The 18,450-nt window shown below is 49.4% G+C and overlaps 1 protein-coding gene across 3 annotated transcripts in view; it reads left to right on the top strand.

Annotated features, from left to right (window-relative positions):
- The window catches only part of GRM4 (glutamate metabotropic receptor 4), a 151,169-nt gene extending 134,439 nt beyond the window's left edge, over positions 1–16,730 (top strand). For 2 of the 3 annotated variants that reach the window (XR_013534167.1, XR_013534168.1), the window contains exons 11-13: positions 13,007–14,720; positions 15,777–15,911; positions 16,202–16,730. The gene's annotated coding sequence lies outside the window, so the exon portion shown is untranslated. Of the gene's footprint in view, positions 1–13,006; positions 14,721–15,776; positions 15,912–16,201 lie in introns of those variants that run through there. The other variant, XR_013534172.1, reaches the window with a different exon arrangement.
- Positions 16,731–18,450: the final 1,720 nt, after the last annotated feature.

Raw genomic sequence — 18,450 nt, 5'->3', positions numbered from 1 at the left:
CCCCAGTCCCCGGGCGTTTCTCCAGCCTCATCTCCTTCCTTGCCTCACTCCAGCCACTTGGGCCTCCTCACTCTTCCCAAACACTCAGCTGCTGTTTCTTCAACAGGGAACACTCTTCCCCCTAATTCTGGTGTGCTCTGCTGAGCTAAGTTGCCTTCACAGAGAGGCGTTTCCTGACTGGCCCACCTTAGACAGCACCCACCCTGCATCCCTGCAGGATGCACCTGCCGCTTCATCTTTTCTCCTAGAGTTCATCACTGCCTCACAGTAGCTACTTTGTCGCAGAACAGAAGCACTGCTCAGGTAGGAACTTTGCTCGTTTCTTTTCTTTTCTTTTTTTTCTTTTTGAGATGGAATCTTGCTTTGTTGCCCAGGTTGGAGCGCAGAGGTGGCATCTTGGCTCACTGCAACCTCCGCCTCCTGGGTTCAAACAGTTCTCCTGCCTCAGCTGACTGAGTGGCTGGGATTACAGGTGCCTGCCACACCTGGGTAATTTTTGTATTTTTAGTAGAGACGGGGTTTCACTGTGTTGGCCAGGCTGGTCTCTAACTCCTGACCTCAGGTGATCTGTCCGCCTCAGCCTCCGAAAGTGCTGGGATTACGAGCATGAGCCACTGCGCCTGGCCCGTTTTCTACTGAACTTCTGAATCCTGAAACTGTGCCTGGCACATGGAAGATGTCCTAGAAATATTTATTAAATGAATGAATAAATGGAGCAAAGGCCTGAAATCCTAGGCACGGGTAAGAGGACAGAGCCCTTGCTTTGTTTTATGGAGAGAGGCCAGCTGGGGCTGCTGAAAGTTCGTGTTTCTGGAGGTGCGGAACGAACTACTTTGGAACGGATTCTCTTTGCTTTTTCTTCACTTTAGGTGGGGCCCTTTAGTTACACACAAGCAAGCCAGAGCCCACCGTCATTTGTTTGCAGAGGCGGAAACTGAAAAGTCACCTCAAATCGCAATGCAGATGCTGCAGTTTGCCCGGGTGCTGTTCAGCCATGTAAATTGGGAGCGTCTCTATCCCGGCTGTGCCCTCGAAGCATTAGGGAAATGCTTTTCCCTAAATGCGCAGATAGACTGAACTGTGGCTGTCCCAACATGGTGTCACTTTGACTTGAATAACCAGACTCCGGAAATGTATTTTCAGTTATTAGGAGTGCCTTGCCTGGGCCCAGAGCCAGTTCTCATTCATTCTTCATGTATTCAATCATCCATTTATTCATTCAACAAGTCAGTACTGAGCACCCCGTGTGGGCTGGAGTGAACCAGGCTGACACAGACTCCTCCGGACGCAGTGAGTATTCCTGCCGTAGGCATCGCTTGGGTCTAGGGCCACAGATGGGGAGCACGGTGCGGGAGAGGACAACCTGAGGCTGTGAGCCAGGGAGGTGAAGAGACCTGGAGACCTGTAGAGGCGGGAGGTTTTGGAATCAGGCACAGGCCACAAGGAGGGTGGGATTTGTGGGTTTGTGAGGCTCAAGAGCAACTGCTGCCGGCAGGCAGGTCACACACCCTCAAGACCCTGCTCCCTGTCTCCCAAACGTTCAGGAGCACATGCTCTGGGCTTCCAGCTGCACACTGGTGCAGGGAGAGGGGATAAAATCGAGAAGGTGGTTACCAGGCAGAGAGAGGTGAGCTGGAGCAGTAAACATTAGAGCAGAGTATGCAGGCACGAGGGATGGTGGATGCCTTAAAGAATCGCCACCCACAGAACACCCAGAAGCGCTCCATAAAATGAAACAACCATTCTTTTTCAGTACATGGCTGGGTTTGTAAAGTGAATAAATGAATGAATACAGGGAAAACCTTTAGGGTGTCAAACATAAAGAGGCTGCTGGGAGCCTGAGTGTGGGGGACTCGGAAGCTGCTGGAAGGCCTCAGGTGGTTTGCAGATCATGCTTCTGCAAGAGCACGATCAGGTTTCTCAACAGCAGCATGACAGGGGTCTTGAGCCTGATGACTCTTTGTTGCAAGGGGTTGTCCCGTGCGCTGGAGGATGTCTAGCTGCACCCTTGGCCTCAACCCACCAGATGCCAGTAGCATTTTCCTCCTCTAGTGTGACAACCAGAAATGTTGCTAGACTTTGCCAAATGTCTCCCAGGGGACAAAACTGTCCAGGTGGCGAACCACAGGCCTAGAGGCTTGGTTGTAAAAGGCCCCACAGGGAAGAAGGGCTGCGGGCTTAGGGCAGTGGGGAGTTGTAATTGAGAGCTCCATAAAAAAACCAAGATTCTCAAAAGGCTACACTTTTTGTGGAAGGATAGAGAAAAACATCCGTTCAGTGGCAAAGGGAAGTGATAAGAACATTTGTCGATTTTGGCATGTGCTCTTTGTAGGAAAAAGAAAAGCCTTCTTTAAATTTTGTAATCACAAGCCTGACTGCACAGGGGTTCACGTAAATATTTGCATTACGTGTGTTCCAGGAAATGCCAGGTGGTGGAACTAACTCCAGGTGTGTTGGCAGCACCTAGCCCCCTGGCCGGCAGAAGCAAAAGCAAATTCTCTTGGGAGGGACACACCTTCAACTTTTGCTAAACAGGATTCCCATGGATAGAGACCAGCTAAGCTCGAGTTTATAATACAGAATTACAAAGCGTACAGGGAAACAACAGATCACAAGTGAGTCAGTAAAAACCACAAATGGCAGAAGTAGACCTTCAAGACTTAAGATATTGGAATAATCAGACTGTGTGTGTGTGTGTGTGTGTGTGTGTGTGTGTGTGTGTATTTTTTAGAGACAAGATCTCTATCTGTCGCCCAGGCTGGAGTACAATGGTGATGTGATCTTGGCTCACTGCAGCCTCTACCTTCTAGGCTCAAGTGATCCTCTTTCCTCAGCTTCCTGAGCAGCTAGGATGACAGGCTGACATCACCATGCTCAGCCATTTTTTTCTTTTTTATAGAGACAGGGTCTCACTATGTCTCACTATGTTGGTAGTCTCAAGCTCCTGGCCTCAAGTACCCAGAGTGCTGGTATTATAGGCATGAGCCAACCACATCTGGCCCAGAATATTTCTTTTTTAAGTAACATGTTTAAAATGTTTAAAGAAATAAAGATGCTATCAGGATAACCAGGCAAATTATCAAAATGAACAAATAGATTCAGAAATGAAAATGATACTGTTGCAATTTAAAACCCAATAGATAGGTTAGACAGCATATTAGATACAGCCAAAGAGATAATTAGTGAACTGGAAGACAAATATGAAGAAATCATTGCTATAATGCAGCACAGAGAGAAAAATATGAACAACAGGAATAAAAATACGGATTACAGAAAGAGGAGTTTAACAGATGTCATCTAGGAATTCAAAGGAGATCACTGAGAGAATGGGAGAGGCAGTATTTAACAATTAGTTGATTAGAAATTTTTCAGAAATGATAAAAAAGATAAACTATGGGAAGGAAATATAAAGGATTCTAAGCAGAGTAAATGAGAAGAAATCCAGACCTACAAACATCATAGTGAAACTGCAGATTGCCTCCCAGTGGACCATAAAAAAAAAAAAAAAAGAAAGAAACTGCAGAAACCTAAAAAGATCTTAAAAGCAGGTGGATAGAAAAAGTCAGATTACAATGACCCAAGGATGGATCTGTGGGACATGAACACTGTCCTGGGGTGCCCAGAAATGCTGGACTGCTGCTAGCATGAGAATGTGCAGGCTCAGACCATCGCTGCTAAAATTATAAATGTATATAATCTTAGTGATCCCTCAAGCTGGGCCTGGTGGTTTCACAACCACAGAGAGAACCTCCCACACCCCTTTGGCCCATGGGCTGTGGGAGGTTCCTTTTGACTGGGAGGGTAAGGGCTGACTTTGCAGCACTGCCTGGCTACAGTCTGGGGAGAGCAGTGGATGGGAAGGAGTGGGAGTTAGGGGACCTGGAATTGACCCTAAAAGCAGTGGGAGGCCTGGGGCTGACCCTAGACCTCTGGTCTTGCTTGGGATTCTAGTCCCCCCTCAAGGGGCTCTGGAGAACACTAAGGGCTGCCTTCCCAACCACAGAGGCTTCATGGCGAAGGTGATGAGCTGTAAGAGGAAGCTGGGAATGGTGGAATGGGGAAAGGTGGGGTGGCGCTGGGGTGTGTGTGACAAATTGGAGAGGACAGGGGCGAGCGAGGTTGAGCAGGAGAGAGTGCTGAGGGGAAACCCTGGGACTGTCTCTATTTCTGGGTAAAGGCAGTACCTCCCTGCCCCCACACCTTACACACATACAACTCTTTGTCCATTCTTGCTATGAATTTCTCACCAAACAAGCTTCATCAATCGTCTAATAATCGGATTAATTAAGGACACTGAAAGTAAACAGCAAGAATGTAGTTTGCTCCTGATTACTGTGTAATTGTGGGAGGATGCACTCATTTGCATATGCAAAGAAGCCTCCAGACACCATGACAACAGAGGAAAGTAATTGTGTACCTAAGCCCACAACCCCAGCTCTTCCTCCCACCCCCCACCTCCTCCAGAGCCCTCCTTAGCCTCAATTGACTGGTGACTGAGAAGCCAGCCCAACTCCCCAGCCCCACCCATCCCAACTCAGGCCTCAGCTCCCCAAGCCCTGTGGCCCAGGCAAGCTCCTTCAGCTCCTTCTCCTAAGGGAGACTGGGAATTCTGGCCTTGACCATGCCTGAATGACCTTGGCAACAAGCCTCTTATTCTTAGGGCCCCCCAGCCTTGGTTTCCTCAAGTGTAAAATGGGCTCCTAATGACCCCACTCCTATCATCAGTCACTAAGAAGGCTAAACTTAGAGTGAACCAGGGAGTCCTTTATAAATTGTAAGCTCTGGGCAAAAGCTCACTAGGTCTTATTTTTCACCTGAGTCCAGGATTTGCTGAGTAAATGTCTTCAAAGACCCCTTAGAATCTTGCCTCCTTCAGGAAGCCTTCCCGGATTGTGCCCTGCAGGGGAACTGAGCTGCAGGTTGCTCAACTTTGTAGAAAAGCTGGTGCACAACTCCAGCTAAATCCACGAACCCTGGGGACTGGGTGTGTAAAAGCCCTGGAGAGAGGCCACCCTCTCTTCCCCTCACCAAGGCTAGGCTCAGGCACGGTTGCAGGTACCTTGCGCTGGGGTGTTCTCCGCCCCCTCCAAGGTCTCCGACGTCACATTGTTTTCTTATGGTGGCTGATGTCTCTTCTGAACTCAATTTGCATTTTCAAAGCAGCTAATAGACGCATTAAAAAATCCATTTTGACTCGGGATTGAGTGTGATTGGAGTAAGATCGATCCGCAGAGGCCTCTCCCAGCGGCCCTCGCGTCGCCATGGAGACCGCGGAAGCCGCCCCGCCCCACTTGGCTCCCAGACGCTGCAGAAAGGCCCCTCAGCTCCCGGACCCCTCCAGCTCTCCCCATCCCGTGGTCGTGGCCCTCATCCACACCCGGAGGATTAGTTAGCTTGTCTCTTCTCAACACGCAGCCTCTTCCAAGAGCTTGTAAACTCTTCTTAACCCCTCCCTAGACAAGTGTACAAACCAGTTGAGGGGAGGGGGCTTGATGTGTTGACTGAACTGCCCCCCACCTTTGATCTCAAACCACCTCCCTCCTGCCCGGCCAGATGTGGTTATTGCGTGGCCCTGGGATTTGAAAGGCCTCCATTGTGCCCGGGTTTCAAATCTCGGGTCTGCCTCCTCCTTGCCGTGAGACCTTGAGCAAGGTCCTCATTTTGTCCTCTCTAAAAGCAATACGAATACCTCCCTCAGGATTAGGGTGAGGCTGAGGCTGAGCAAGAGCCATGCTTGAGACAGCAGAGAAAGAGTTTCAACTCTCCCTAGGTTGCTTGGGGGAAACAAGTTTTGCATGTTTATAGACAAAATACGAGACAAAGACGATGTGAGAAACCTCTCCCCTCTCCCCCACACCCTTACTAGCAGAGGAGTCTCTAGACTGTGATCTTGGTGAAGGCCAAACACTTGTGGGTCCTGCGTAAACACCTGTGGAACGTTCAGTGATGATAGGGGTCCCCACATTCTCAAATGACAGAAATCAGAAACTAGGCCCGGCTGGCTACTTGAGTCTGAATCCTGTCTCCGTCACTGACTAGCTGTGTCTTCATCAGTGTCAGCTCTTTTATTTATTTTTTTGAGACAGAGTGTTGCTTAGGCTGGACTGCAGTGGTGGGATCACAGCTCACTGCAGTCTTAAACTCCTGGGCTCAAGCGATTCTGCCTCCTCAGCTTCCAGAGTAGCTGGGACTACAAGTGTGTGCCACCATGCCTGGCTAATTTTGGTGTGCATTTTTTTTTGTAGAGACGGGGTTTTACCATGTTGCCCAGACTGGTCTTGAACTCCTGGTCTCAAATGATCCTCCTGCCTTGGCCTGAGCTACTGTGTCCAGCTGAATGACCCTTACTTGGTAGTATTAGGGGAGGGGGACAGACCCTGTCCCCAGCCTTGGTCTCTCCTTTTCCCTCTATCCTCTGAGAGCAGCCTCAGCCCAGGAGGTCCTGGCCTCCTACAGCTTCTCCTTCCATTTACTGTTGGGCCAAAAGGACAAAGCAGGCAAAAGTCTCCAGGGGTTTCCTTCTGAGTTCTAGGGTTTGGGAAGCAGAACATGTATGGGGGGCAGGGCTGCGACCTCCTGTTCCCATCCACAGCTGCTGTCTGCCTCTGCCTCCCTGCCTCCTGCATGTCACCCCTTCGGCCCCCTGTGCTCCCTCAGTTCTGCCCTTAAGCCCTCTCACTGCCTCTGAAGCCTCTGGCTTTTGCTCTGGTCTCCAGAGAGGCCCTTTATGGGCACGTAGGGCTGGGATAAGTGGGGGTGAGAGGAGGGATGATGGACTTAGCCTGGGTTTTGGAGGAAGCAGTTTCTGGAGCTGGAGAGACCCAGAGTGCACAGGACAGCACCCTGGTGGCAGCCCAGCACCCCAGGCCAGCACCCCTGGTGGCAGTAGACCCTTCATTAGCAGCCACCATTGATTTTGTGTGCTCAGCCTGGCACAGCAATGGCCCAGTGTCCCTCCTTGAAAAAAGCTGCCTTTGAAGATTCAGGAAGGTGCTCGGGTCTCAGGGCCTCCCTAAGCCAGCCAGGGCTCCCCAGGCTCTGCCTCAACAGGGGGCTCAGTCCCACTTCCTCTGTCTCTGCATACCTAGCTCTTTGAACCAAGGGCTGGGTGAGTCACCTTCCCTCTCGGCCTCCTCTCAAAGCCCCTCCCCTTCCTTCCCTCTGTGGCCCACCTTGGGACCAGGCAGTTTAGAGGGACAAAGATATCTGGGCAGGCAGAAATACTTCAACACATATTTATCAGGACCCATAAGTGTTTGGGCTTCACCAAGATAACAATCTAGGGACTCTTCTGTTAGAAAGGGTGTGTGGGAGAGGTTGTCAGTGTCTGTAAATATGCAAAACTTGGCCGGGCGCAGTGGCTCAAGGCTGTAATCCCAGCACTTTGGGAGGCCGCGGCGGGTGGATCACAAGGTCAATATATCGAGACCATCCTGGTCAACATGGTGAAACCCCGTCTCTACTAAAAATACAAAAAATTAGCTGGGTATGGTGGCACGTGCCTGTAATCCCAGCTACTCAGGAGGCTGAGGCAGGAGAATTGCCTGAACCCAGGAGGCAGAGGTTGTGGTGACCCGAGATCCCGCCATTGCACTCCAGCCTGGGTAACAAGAGCGAAACTCCATCTCAAAAAAAAAAACCAAAAAAATGCAAAACTTGTGGCCGGGCGCGGTGGCTCACGCCTGTAATCCCAGCACTTTGGGAGGCTGAGGTGTGCAGATCACAAGGTCAGGAGATTGAGACCATCCTGGCTAACACAGTGAAACCCCGTCTCTACTAAAAATACAAAAAATTACCTGGGCTTGGTGGCATGTGCCTGTAATCCCAGCTACGCAGGAGGCTGAGACAGGAGAATAGCTTGAACCAGGGAGGCAGAGGTTGCAGTGAGCCAAGATCGCACAGCTACACTGCAGCCTGGGCGACAGAGCGAGACTGCATCTCACAAAACAAAAACAAAACAAAACTTGTTTCCCCCAAGGCAGAGGGAACTCAGCTTCTCTGTAGGCCCCAGTGGGGGAGCTGCAGAATTGCTGACCCTGTGTGAAATAGACATTGAAATATCTAGAGAAGGAGGTAGAAAGGGAATTGGGGTAAGAAAATGTTAAAGAGATCATGACTTTCATGCAAGTACAAAACTAATACACGTCAAAGACTTTAGCTTACAGTGTAATGAGGGAACCAGGAAGGTGTTACAACCAGTTCAAAGGAGAGTCCAAAGAGCAGATGCATTACAGTCTGCCAGGAAGTGAAGGTGCATGCAGATGAAAAATGGGCTGTATCTACAAGCCAATAGCCAACGGCACGTCCTTTAGACAAACTTCAGGAGCGTTTCTATGGACAAGAACCTTTTGCTTTACCCTCAGTTTTGTGCAACTTACCAAGTTGTAAACGAGCTTAGAGGCAATGAAAAGCAGAAGCCCCTTAGAATCAGATAGCCCAGCACTATGCACCAGATGGAACACTTACTAGTCTTTCTCCGATTTCAGAGCTGTTCGCCATTTCTTGTGAATGGAGGGTGGGTGGAACAGGGCTGAGGACTGATGAGAGGCACATACCCTGCTCTGCTCTCAGGTTTGCCTGGGCTTCCCTGAGCTTTGGAGAAGAGAACCTGAGCCCCTGGAGCCTTAGCATCTATAGTTTCTTTCCTTTCTTGTTAATTATTATTTTAAAAAATCAAATCATAGCATATTGACCGGGCACAGTGGTTCACACCTGTAATGCCAGCACTGTGGGAGGCCGAGCCAGTCAGATCGATTCGGCTCAGGAGTTTGAGACCAGCCCTGAGCAACATGGCAAAACCCCATCTCTACAAAAGATATAGACATTAGTGGCATGATGGCGTACAGCCCCAGCTACTTGAGAGGCTGAAGTCAGGTAGTCAAGGCTGCAGTGAGTCGTGATTGAACCACTGCACTCCAGCCTGGGAAGAGAGAGCAAGACACCATCTCAAAAAAAAAAAGAAGTTATATTACATAAAGAGCACAAATATCAAGTCTACCACCTCATGAATTTTTACACATGTATACACCCACATAACCATGATTCAAATCACGGTATAGAACATTTCCAGAATTTCAGAAAGTTTCCTCGTGTTCCCTCCTAGTCAATAATTAACCTCCCTGGTTGGGTGAGGTGGCTCACACCTGTAACCCTAGCATTTTGGGAGGCTGAGTTAGGAGAATTGTTTGAGCCCAGGAGTTTGAAACCAGCCTGGGCAACATAGTGAGACCTCATCTCTACAAAAAAATTAAAAAATTAGTGGGGGATCATGGCATGCACCTGAGGCAGGAGAATAGGATCTAGAGCCGGGGAACCGAAGGCCAGCTTATTCTGACATCCTAGAACCAAATCAAAAGGAAAACTCCAACTTTCCACATCCAACAAAAGGACCAGAGGCTACTCCCTTTGCAGCCCCTCCTCCTTTTCTACATGGCAGATGAGAAATTGAAAGTACTTCTGGTTGGTCCCCTCCCACACCCATTCAGAGTGGCCTGGGCCTAGTCTTCATATGCCTAGGAGTGTTACTTTGTAACTTTACTTCAGCCTCTGATTGGTTGCTTTCCACAATCAATCAGACAGGTTGCAGGCCACTACTTTATTTACATAGGGTATACACCAAGTAACCAATGAGAAACCTCTAGAGGGTATTTAAACCCCATAAAATTCTGTAACCAGCATTCTGGAGCCGCCCACTCAAGCCCAGTCCTGCTGTGTGGAGTGTACCTTTGTTTCAGTAAATTTCTGCTGTTCTTGCTTCATTCTTTCCTTGCTTTGTTTGTGCATTTTGTTCAATTATTTGTTCAAAATGCCAAGAACCTGGATGTAACACACCTGTAGTCCCAGCTATTCAGGAGGCTGAGGCAGGAGGATCCCTTGAGCCTGGGAGGTATAGGATGCTGTGCGAGCTAGGATGGCACCACTGCACTTTAGCCTGGTCAGCAGAGTGAGACTATCTCAAAAACAAAAACAAAACCCTAACCTCCCTAAGAGTTAACCATGTATGATTTTGTGTCTGGATTATATAATATTTGTGAGATGCATCCATGTCATTGCATATATGAGTAGTTTCCTTATTTTTATTGCCCATAGTATTCCATTGTATGATTATTTAATCTCCCTTTGATACAGATTTAGGTTCTTTCCAGTTTTGGCCTATTTTAGTAAAGTTGCTGTGAACATTCTTGCACATGTCTTTTTGTAAATGTATGTTTTAATTTCTCTTGAGTAATGTCTCAGAATGGAATTGCTGAGCCATATATTTGACGTATGCTTAGGTTTACTAGACAAAGGCAAGTTACTTTCCCAAGGGGTTGTATCAATTTATATTCCTCTAGCAGTGTATAAGAGTTCTACTTGCTCTACATCATCACCAGTACTTGATGTTGTCAGTCTTTCTCTTTTTAGTCATTCTAGTGGCTGTATTGTGGTCTTGTATTTTGGCCGTTATTCACATTTTCCATCATTGGTGACCAAAGATGTTGAGCACTTTTTCATAGCTTGTTGAAAATTTGGATACCTTCCTTTATGATGTGCCTCTTCAAGTCTTTTGGCCATTTTTGAGTGAATTGTCTTTTTCTTTTTGATTTTTAGGAACTCTTTATATATTCCAGATCTGAGTTTTTGTCAGATGCATGTGTGGGTAGGTATCTTCTCCCACTCTGTGGCTTGTATTTTTGCTCTCTTCATGGTATCTTTTGATGTATGGATGTTTTACATTTCAATGAACCCCAATTTATCAATTGTTGCCTCTGTAGTTAGTATATTCTGTGTTTCCAAAATATTTGCCTACCTTGGGGGTAGATGTCTTGTCTAGATGTCTTATTGTTTTAGCATTCATATTTAGATCTATGCTCTACTTAGAATTTTTATTTATGCTATGAGGTGGCCTCAAGCCTCATTTTCTTCTCTATGATCCAATTGATCCAGCTGACCCAGCAACATGGATGGAAAAGTTGTGGTGGTATCTTTGTTGGAAATCAATTGACCCACATATATTGCATCTATTTTTGGATTTTCTATAACCTCTCTTATTGGTCTATTTGTCTACCCTTAACCCAATATCACAGTGTCTTAATTGCTGTAGCTTTATAGAAAGTTTTAAAATCAGGTAATTTAAGTCGTTCGTCTTTGTTCTTCCTGATTGTCTGGGCTATTTTAGGTTCTTTTCATTTTTACATGCATCTTAGAATAAATAGACTTGTCAATTTCCACAGAAATCTGCTGGCATTGCGACTGGGATTTCGTTGAAACTACAGATCATTTTGGGGAGAACTGACATCCTACCAATACTCAGTCTTCCAGTCCAGGAACACGGCACACCCCTTCATCTATGAAGTTGCCCTAATTTCTCCCAGCATCTTGGCTCACCTTCTAAACCCCACTGCACTCCGGCACTGAGTGGATATTCCTGTGACTGCTGTAGGGAGTTCGCTGTCTAGCCACAGCACTTCAGGGGAAACTCAGGCACAAGGCACGAGGGAAGAGAAGACAGGTAGAGAGATCTGAGGAGCTAAGGAGGCAAGGGGGCAACGAGGTCCCCAGCCACAGTCCTACCCCTGCGCCCCTCCTGAGGAAAGCCTGCTCGGTCGGAGGAGATCTGTGAGCCAGGAGTTGCTCAGAGCAGTCACGTAACCTCCCTGAGCTTCAGTTTTCCTAGTTGTGCAATGGGAGTGTGGTCTCAGCATGAAGAACACATGTGAGGAGGGAAGAATGTACATTACAGGGCACCTATTAGGTGCTCAATAAATAATAGTGGCATTTGTTTTGCCCTCAAGGGAAGACTGATCTCACCAATGTGGACACAGAACCAGAGAGGGTCAGACCCATGAGGCCCTCTGTGCCAGGCACACTTTTGTCCCTTTTAAGGACAAACTGAAAGTGCTCCTTAGCAACAAAGAGATGAGAAGAGAAAGGTGATGTCTGTCTAGAAAGCTGGAATAGACAAGCAGCTGGTGCCCCAAACCAGAGGGCTGGGCTGTCCCAGGCTGGTCTCTCTTCCTATTTGCACAGACTTGGGGATGGGCTTTTAGTGCTAAAAGGAACTAATGAAACCTCTGGTGACTCCTGCTTTATTTCCCAGTCACTGATTTTGTGCTGACAGAAGCAGTTTCTTGCAGATTATTCTTAAAGGGGCAAACACTTTTCCTGCTGAACATTTTAAATACAATTTCATGGGAAAGAGTGATTTTAAAATACACTTTATTAAGCACTTTCTTTTTCATTTAAAAAACACTTTTATAGCCCTCGTCATAGGCTAAGCACCTTGCAGAATGTACCTCATTTAATCCTCACACTAACCTGTTCTTATCATCACCATCTTACCACCTACAGGGAAACTCATTTGCTCATGGTGGGCAGTTAGTGGGCGACAGAGCCAGGATTCAACACGGGCAGCCTGGCTCCGTGGCCTTGTGGTTAACCTGGCCCTGGTGGCCTGCTTGCGAAAGGTCTTTCTCAGAAGGCTGGCCTCCCCTCCTGGGGACATCATTTTAGAAGTCCCTGGGGCTTCCCCTCCTGCAGCCCTCTGCAGCGCCTTTGGCCATGCTCCCAGCTTGCTACGGAGACCTCATTAACCAGCAGCTCCTGGGGCTTGGGGGTGGAGCACCTACCTTCAGAATCCCCTCCTCCCTCCCACATCACATCAGGGGACTTGGCCTGCAAATAAGGCGGTGCTATGGATTCCTGGCAGGCAGCGGCAGCATAGCTACCAGTTAGCTGGGGGCATGGCCAGGACTGGCATAGGAGCTCTGGGGCTGCAGGTTTCTGGGACTCAAAGGGAGGAGGCCCCAGGGCAGCCTGGCGCCTTGTTTCCCTTGCAGCTGGTTCAACATAGTCCTTCTTTCTAGCTGCTGGAGATTAAGAGAGTGAGACCCTCAGGTTGTGGTTCCAGCCTCAGCATTCAGGATACAAATAGATACGCACCTTGGGGCCTTTGCACTTGCTGTTGCTGCTGCCTGAACCATTTTCCCCAGAAACCCATGTGGCTCACCCTTTTACTTCCTTCTAGTTTCTGCACAAATGCCACCTTCTCAGAGAGGCCTCCCCTGACTACCCTGTCTAAAATGGCACACACTCTCCAGGCCACCAGCCCTGACTGCATTTTCTTCTTAAGTGGTATGAAAACATTCTCTGCGTCTGTTGCTTTTGTGCTTGCTGTCTGTCTCTCCCCCAGGAGACTATAAGCTGCCTGAGGACAGGGACTTTTGACCTTGTTCATCATTGTATTCTCAGTGCCTAGAACATGCCTGACGTAGTATGTGCTTGATAAATACTTGTTGATGACTGATTGGTGAGTACTGTGAAGTTGGATGTGCTTCCCTATGTCTCTGTGCCCGGGCCTCCTCATCTATATAAAGACGAGACAGTGACTGTCATCCTATCTGACCAAGGATGTCAGGATAGGCTGTGTTACGCTGCGGAAACAAACAGCCCCAGAACCTCAGTGCTGAGTCGACTCCCCTGCCTCTCCCCTCTCCTCGTGATAAGGGAGATAAGGCCAGTCACATCTATAGGTTGTATGTCCCTGGATTTGCCCCCTCACCTCACATATGGCACTTAGAAACAACTCTGGCCACTTGTCCCACCCATGGGCTTTAGATTCTGGCTTGTGACAGCTGTGTCCTCTTTTGAAAGGAAGCATGGAGACATAACGGTTTACCAGCAGGATGCAAACTGGGTTATTGGCTGAATAGCTATCCATGAACTCAGTGTCTAATTAGGAAAGACGGCCCCCGCAGGAGCAGGAAGAATCCCTCCTTCCTCTGTGCGGGAGCTCACAGTTACAGGGCCCAACCAAGCTGCAACAAGCTAAGGGCTAGGTGTGGGGATGGAGCCCATGGAGGGAGGGCCAGGTAGGGCTTCCTGGAGAAGGCGGTGCCTGGGCTGAACCCCGAAGGATGGAGCTGTGAGGCTGTGAGGGGTAGGGAAGCTGCAACCTCCAGAGAGGAAGGTGCTGCAGGAGGAGGGCACGGAAGGGAGGAGGAGGCAGAGGGACTGAGCTTCGGAGCGGTGCCCTCAGCAACCAGAGGATGGAGTGAAGCTTCTCTGCAAACTCTATGGAGGAAAAATCAATACCTGGGTCCCCAGGCACCACGCCTGAGTGCCGTGTTCAGAAGCTCCGTGAACAAAGCAGGCCTCAGGAACCTCGCTGCAGGGAGGGTGAAGCTGCCACAGCCCTCATGATGGGGCGGCAGGGAGCGGGGTGGGGGGGGGTTGGCCACGCCTTTCAGAATTAAAAATCTCTGTTCTTCCTGGCTCTGGCAGCCAACATGCCTGGGCGCACTGGGAGAGAGGCAGTGAGGTCTGGGCCCCTGAGGCCACCCCAGTCCTCTCCAGCCTCACTCTGAGTCCCCTCCCATTAAGCCTGGCTTCCCCTGTGGCCTCCACCCCGCAGACACTGCAGCCACACCAGCCCCATTTTCTGACAGAGGAGCCTGCTCCCTCCTACTTCCCATTTGCTTAGCCTGGAACGAAGTTCCAGTCTCCACCTGTGGAAACGCTGCCCACCTTTTAAGATCTCACCAGGCCATCCCCTCCCTGAGGACCCACGCCCGGACCCAGTCTGAGTTCACAGCTCCCTCCTCTGGAGTGGGTCACCAGGAGGCCGGACTAGAAGGGGTGGCAAGGAAGCCCAGACACCAAGACCAGGAAGAAACCAAGAGGACCCAGAGCCCAGGGGATGCAGGAGGATTCCTCCACCGTTTATCCTGAAGCAGGTGCAGGTGAGGGGTTAACAGGAGATGGGTTAGCAGCTTTACTGGGAAGGAACCAGCCGGGTTTCTTAAGGCCCTGAAGTGGCAGGAAGGTGCTTAGAAGAAGGGGTTGTGCGGGGGGGGGGGGGGGGGATGGTGGGTTGTGGGTGGGGGAGGGTTGTGGAGGATGAGCGATTAGATTCCGTGGGACTCAATGAACAGGAGGGTGAGGGTCTGGGGCTGATGGGCAGCTGGAAAGTCTGCAGAGAGGCTGCCTGCTTTGATTACCTGGAGCAGTTCAGGGGGCAACATCTCATTTGAGAGCCCCTCCCCCTCCCCCTTCCCTCTTTTCTGATGGAGTTTCATTCTTGTTGCTCAGGCTGGAGTGCAATGACGCTATCTTGGCTCACTGCAACCTCCGCCTCCTGGGTTTGAGCGATTCTCCTGCCTTGGCCTCCCGAGTAGCTGGGATTACAGGCGTGCACCACCACACCCAGCTAGTTCTTTGTATTTTTGGTAAAGACAGGGTTTCATCATGTTCATCAGGCTGGTCTCGAACTCCTGACCTCAGTTGATCCACCTGCCTTGGCCTCCCAAAGTGCTGGGATTAGAGGTGTGAGCCACCATGCCTGGCCCAAGTGAGGGGTTTCTCTTAATCAAGGAACAAACAGAGCATGGAACAATCTGGCGTTTGGGTATGACAAAGACTGTTGTGTGTCCTTTGCCAACTAGACTGTTGCCAGTGGGACACATGAAAAACTGGTAGGAGGATTTGGGTGTCTAGAGGATGGGATGGAAGCAGGGGACACCTCTTCCACAAACATTTTATTATGAAGATTTCTGAACATAATGGAAAAGTTGAAAGGGTTGAACAGAGAACACATTCATCTGTCCATCACAATTCTACAACGAACAGTTCACGAGATTCCTTATTCTACATATCTCTGTCCACCCATTCATCTTATTTTTCGAAGCACTTCAAAGTAAGTTGCAGACATTCGTGCACTTAACCCCTAAACGTTCAGCATGTGCACTGTCAACTAGAGCTCAACGTTTGTTTCCGGTTCCTTTTTTGTGTTTGTTTAGAGATGTTTAGAGATGATATTTGCATGAAGCAGAATGTACCAATCTCAAATGGATCGATCTCAGCTCACTGCAACCTCTGCCTCCCAGGTTCAAGCGATTCTCCTGCTTCAGCCTCCAGAGTAGCTGGGATTACAGGTGCCTGCCTGTATTTTTATATTTTTAGTAGAGATGGGGTTTCACCATGTTGGCCAGGCTGGTCTTGAACTCACCTCAAGTGATCCGCCTGCCTTAGCTTCCCAAAGTGCTGGGATTACAGGCATGAGCCACCACACCTGGCCTAACCTTTATCAAGATATAAAACATTATCATTGCTTCAGAGAGCGTCCCTTGGCCCCTTCCTGAAGAATCTCTGCCAAGGAACTATCCATGGTCCATCTTTTGTAAGGTAGCTGCTCAGGTAAAAACCACATTTCCCCGTCTTCTAGGCGGCTTGGCGTGCTTCTGTGATTAAGTTCTGGTCTGCGGAGTGTAAATAGATGCACCAAGCGGCAGCTTCTGAAGACATTCCTTAAAAGACACCTGGTGTGCTCTTGGCCCTTCTTCATCTTCCCTCCGTGCCATTGCTTGGAACAGAGCTGTCGTGGCTGCGGTCTTGGACCATAAAGAAGGGGACACACCCAGGTATAGTGAAACAGTGAGCTGGAAAGTCCCTGAGTCCTTACACTCTTCATGAGTCACTAAACTGCGATATTGGCACTTGGGGGAGGGGAGTGGGGGTGGGCGGTCTGGATTGCTTACTCCAGATTTTCATGTGAGAGAGGAATAAATGTCTACCCTGCTTCAGCCTCTGTCAATAATAGCCTGCATTCCAGTCAAAGTAGTCTTAATTACAAACCTGTCCACCTTGTAAATGTTGTACTATATACGTGTATTACCTACTCAAAAAAGTGAATCATAATACAAAATTATATGTAAATAAAGAGTCTGCTGTAGAGACCATGACTGCTCTTCCCAACCAGTTGTGGAGGGATGGAGTCACAGCTGGTTCTGGGAGTTAGGACATAGGATTGATGTCACATGGCACAGACCCAAATTAGCAGGAGCTTACACAAGATAGCGGTGTATTTCTCTGCACGTAAAAGCCTAAGCCAGCCAATACTGCAGATTAGTGACCCGGCTCCCACCCTCCCATATGTGATCATCCCATATCTGTTCAATGACCATGGTTTCTGAACACAAAGCCTGAAAATCTCCAGGGGACACTGGCACCCTCCAGGAGACATAGGCGGCTCTCTGGTCCACACTATGACAAACCCTCTGAGACCTGCTTGTAACCTGGGCAGGGGCTTCTCCTGCCCAAGGCAGAACTTTCCACACATGGGGCTGCCAGCATCGGGCATCCCAGGACCGGATCAGCTTCCCAACCTGTGTCTGTGCCCTGGCTCCAAGCTGCCATCTCTGTCTCCAGACAACCCCCCAGGCCTCCGGGGCCCCCCACCCTGGGCCTGGGAATTTGGAGGCAAGTTCTCTTATCTGGCATTGCAGCAGGCTATCCACCGGCCTCTCGCTGATGTCCGGGCCTCTCGCTGATGTCCGGGCCTCTTGCTGATGTCCAGGCCTCTCGCTGATGTCCGGGCCTCTCGCTGATGTCCGGGCCTCTCACTGATGTCCAGCGATATTGATGCACCAATCTTAATCTCCCCAGGCCGTCCTCATGTGCAGCTGTCAGATTTCACAGCTGCCCTCTGGGTCTTGTGCCTTAGATCCTGGGTGTCACATTTCTGTGCCCCCAACCAAGTCGCAGGATTCTGAGCCTTGGCTAATAGCTTTCATTCTGGGGCCCAGGGGCCATCAGAGAGGCTGCTTGTATGGCAGATCCATTCCCTAAAAACCATCCTTGGATTTGGGACTGTCATTAGACTGGCAACAATAACTTTAGTAATAATAATGATAGAGCTACTGCTTTCTCAATACCTATCAGGTGACAGATGCTCTCATTATATCTCTCTGAGGTAAGGTGTGTTTGTCCCCATTTTACAGATGAAGAAACTGAGGGGGCTGGGTACAGTGGCACATGCCTGTAATTTCAGTACTGTGGGAGGCCAAGGCAGGAGGATTGCTTGAGCCCAGGAGTTTGAGACCAGCCTGGGCAGCGTAGTGACACCTTGTCTCTACAAAAATTACAAAATATTAACCAGGCATGGTGGCGTGTACCTGTAGTCCCAGCTACTCAGGAGACTGAGGTGAGAGGATCACTTGAGCAGAGGAGGTGGAGGCTGCAGTGAGCCTCGACCAGGCCACTGCACTCTAGCCTGGGTAACAGAGCAAAAGCGTGGTGGTGCATGCCTGTAGTCCCAGCTACTCGGGAGGCTGAGGCAGGAGACTCGCTTGAACTCAGGAGTTGGAGGTTGCAATGAGTCAAGATCTCGCCACTGCACTCCAGCCTGGTGACAGAGCAAGACTGTCCTAAAAAACAAACAAACAAGAGCGCAAGAGAGAAACCGATGCTCGGAGGTGTTAGCAGACACTTCCATGGCCACATAGCTCAGACAAGGGTGGAGTCCAGGCCTGGCTCCCTCCAGAGCATCCCAGGCCCTGCAGCTGTGTCCTTCCCAGAGTCATGAGAAAGGCCTAGAGTCCATTCTGGCTCAGGCACTCACTGGCTGCATCACTGCAGGTGAGGCCTTTAGCTTTGCCGGCCTCGGTTTCCTCACCTGTAAGTGGGAAGGATGAT

Source organism: Callithrix jacchus, chromosome 4 (genome assembly GCF_049354715.1).
Source record: "Callithrix jacchus isolate 240 chromosome 4, calJac240_pri, whole genome shotgun sequence".
Taxonomy (NCBI): domain Eukaryota; kingdom Metazoa; phylum Chordata; class Mammalia; order Primates; family Cebidae; genus Callithrix; species Callithrix jacchus.
The sequence above is the reverse complement of the archived record's forward strand: the minus strand, read 5'-3'. Positions and strand labels throughout refer to the sequence as shown.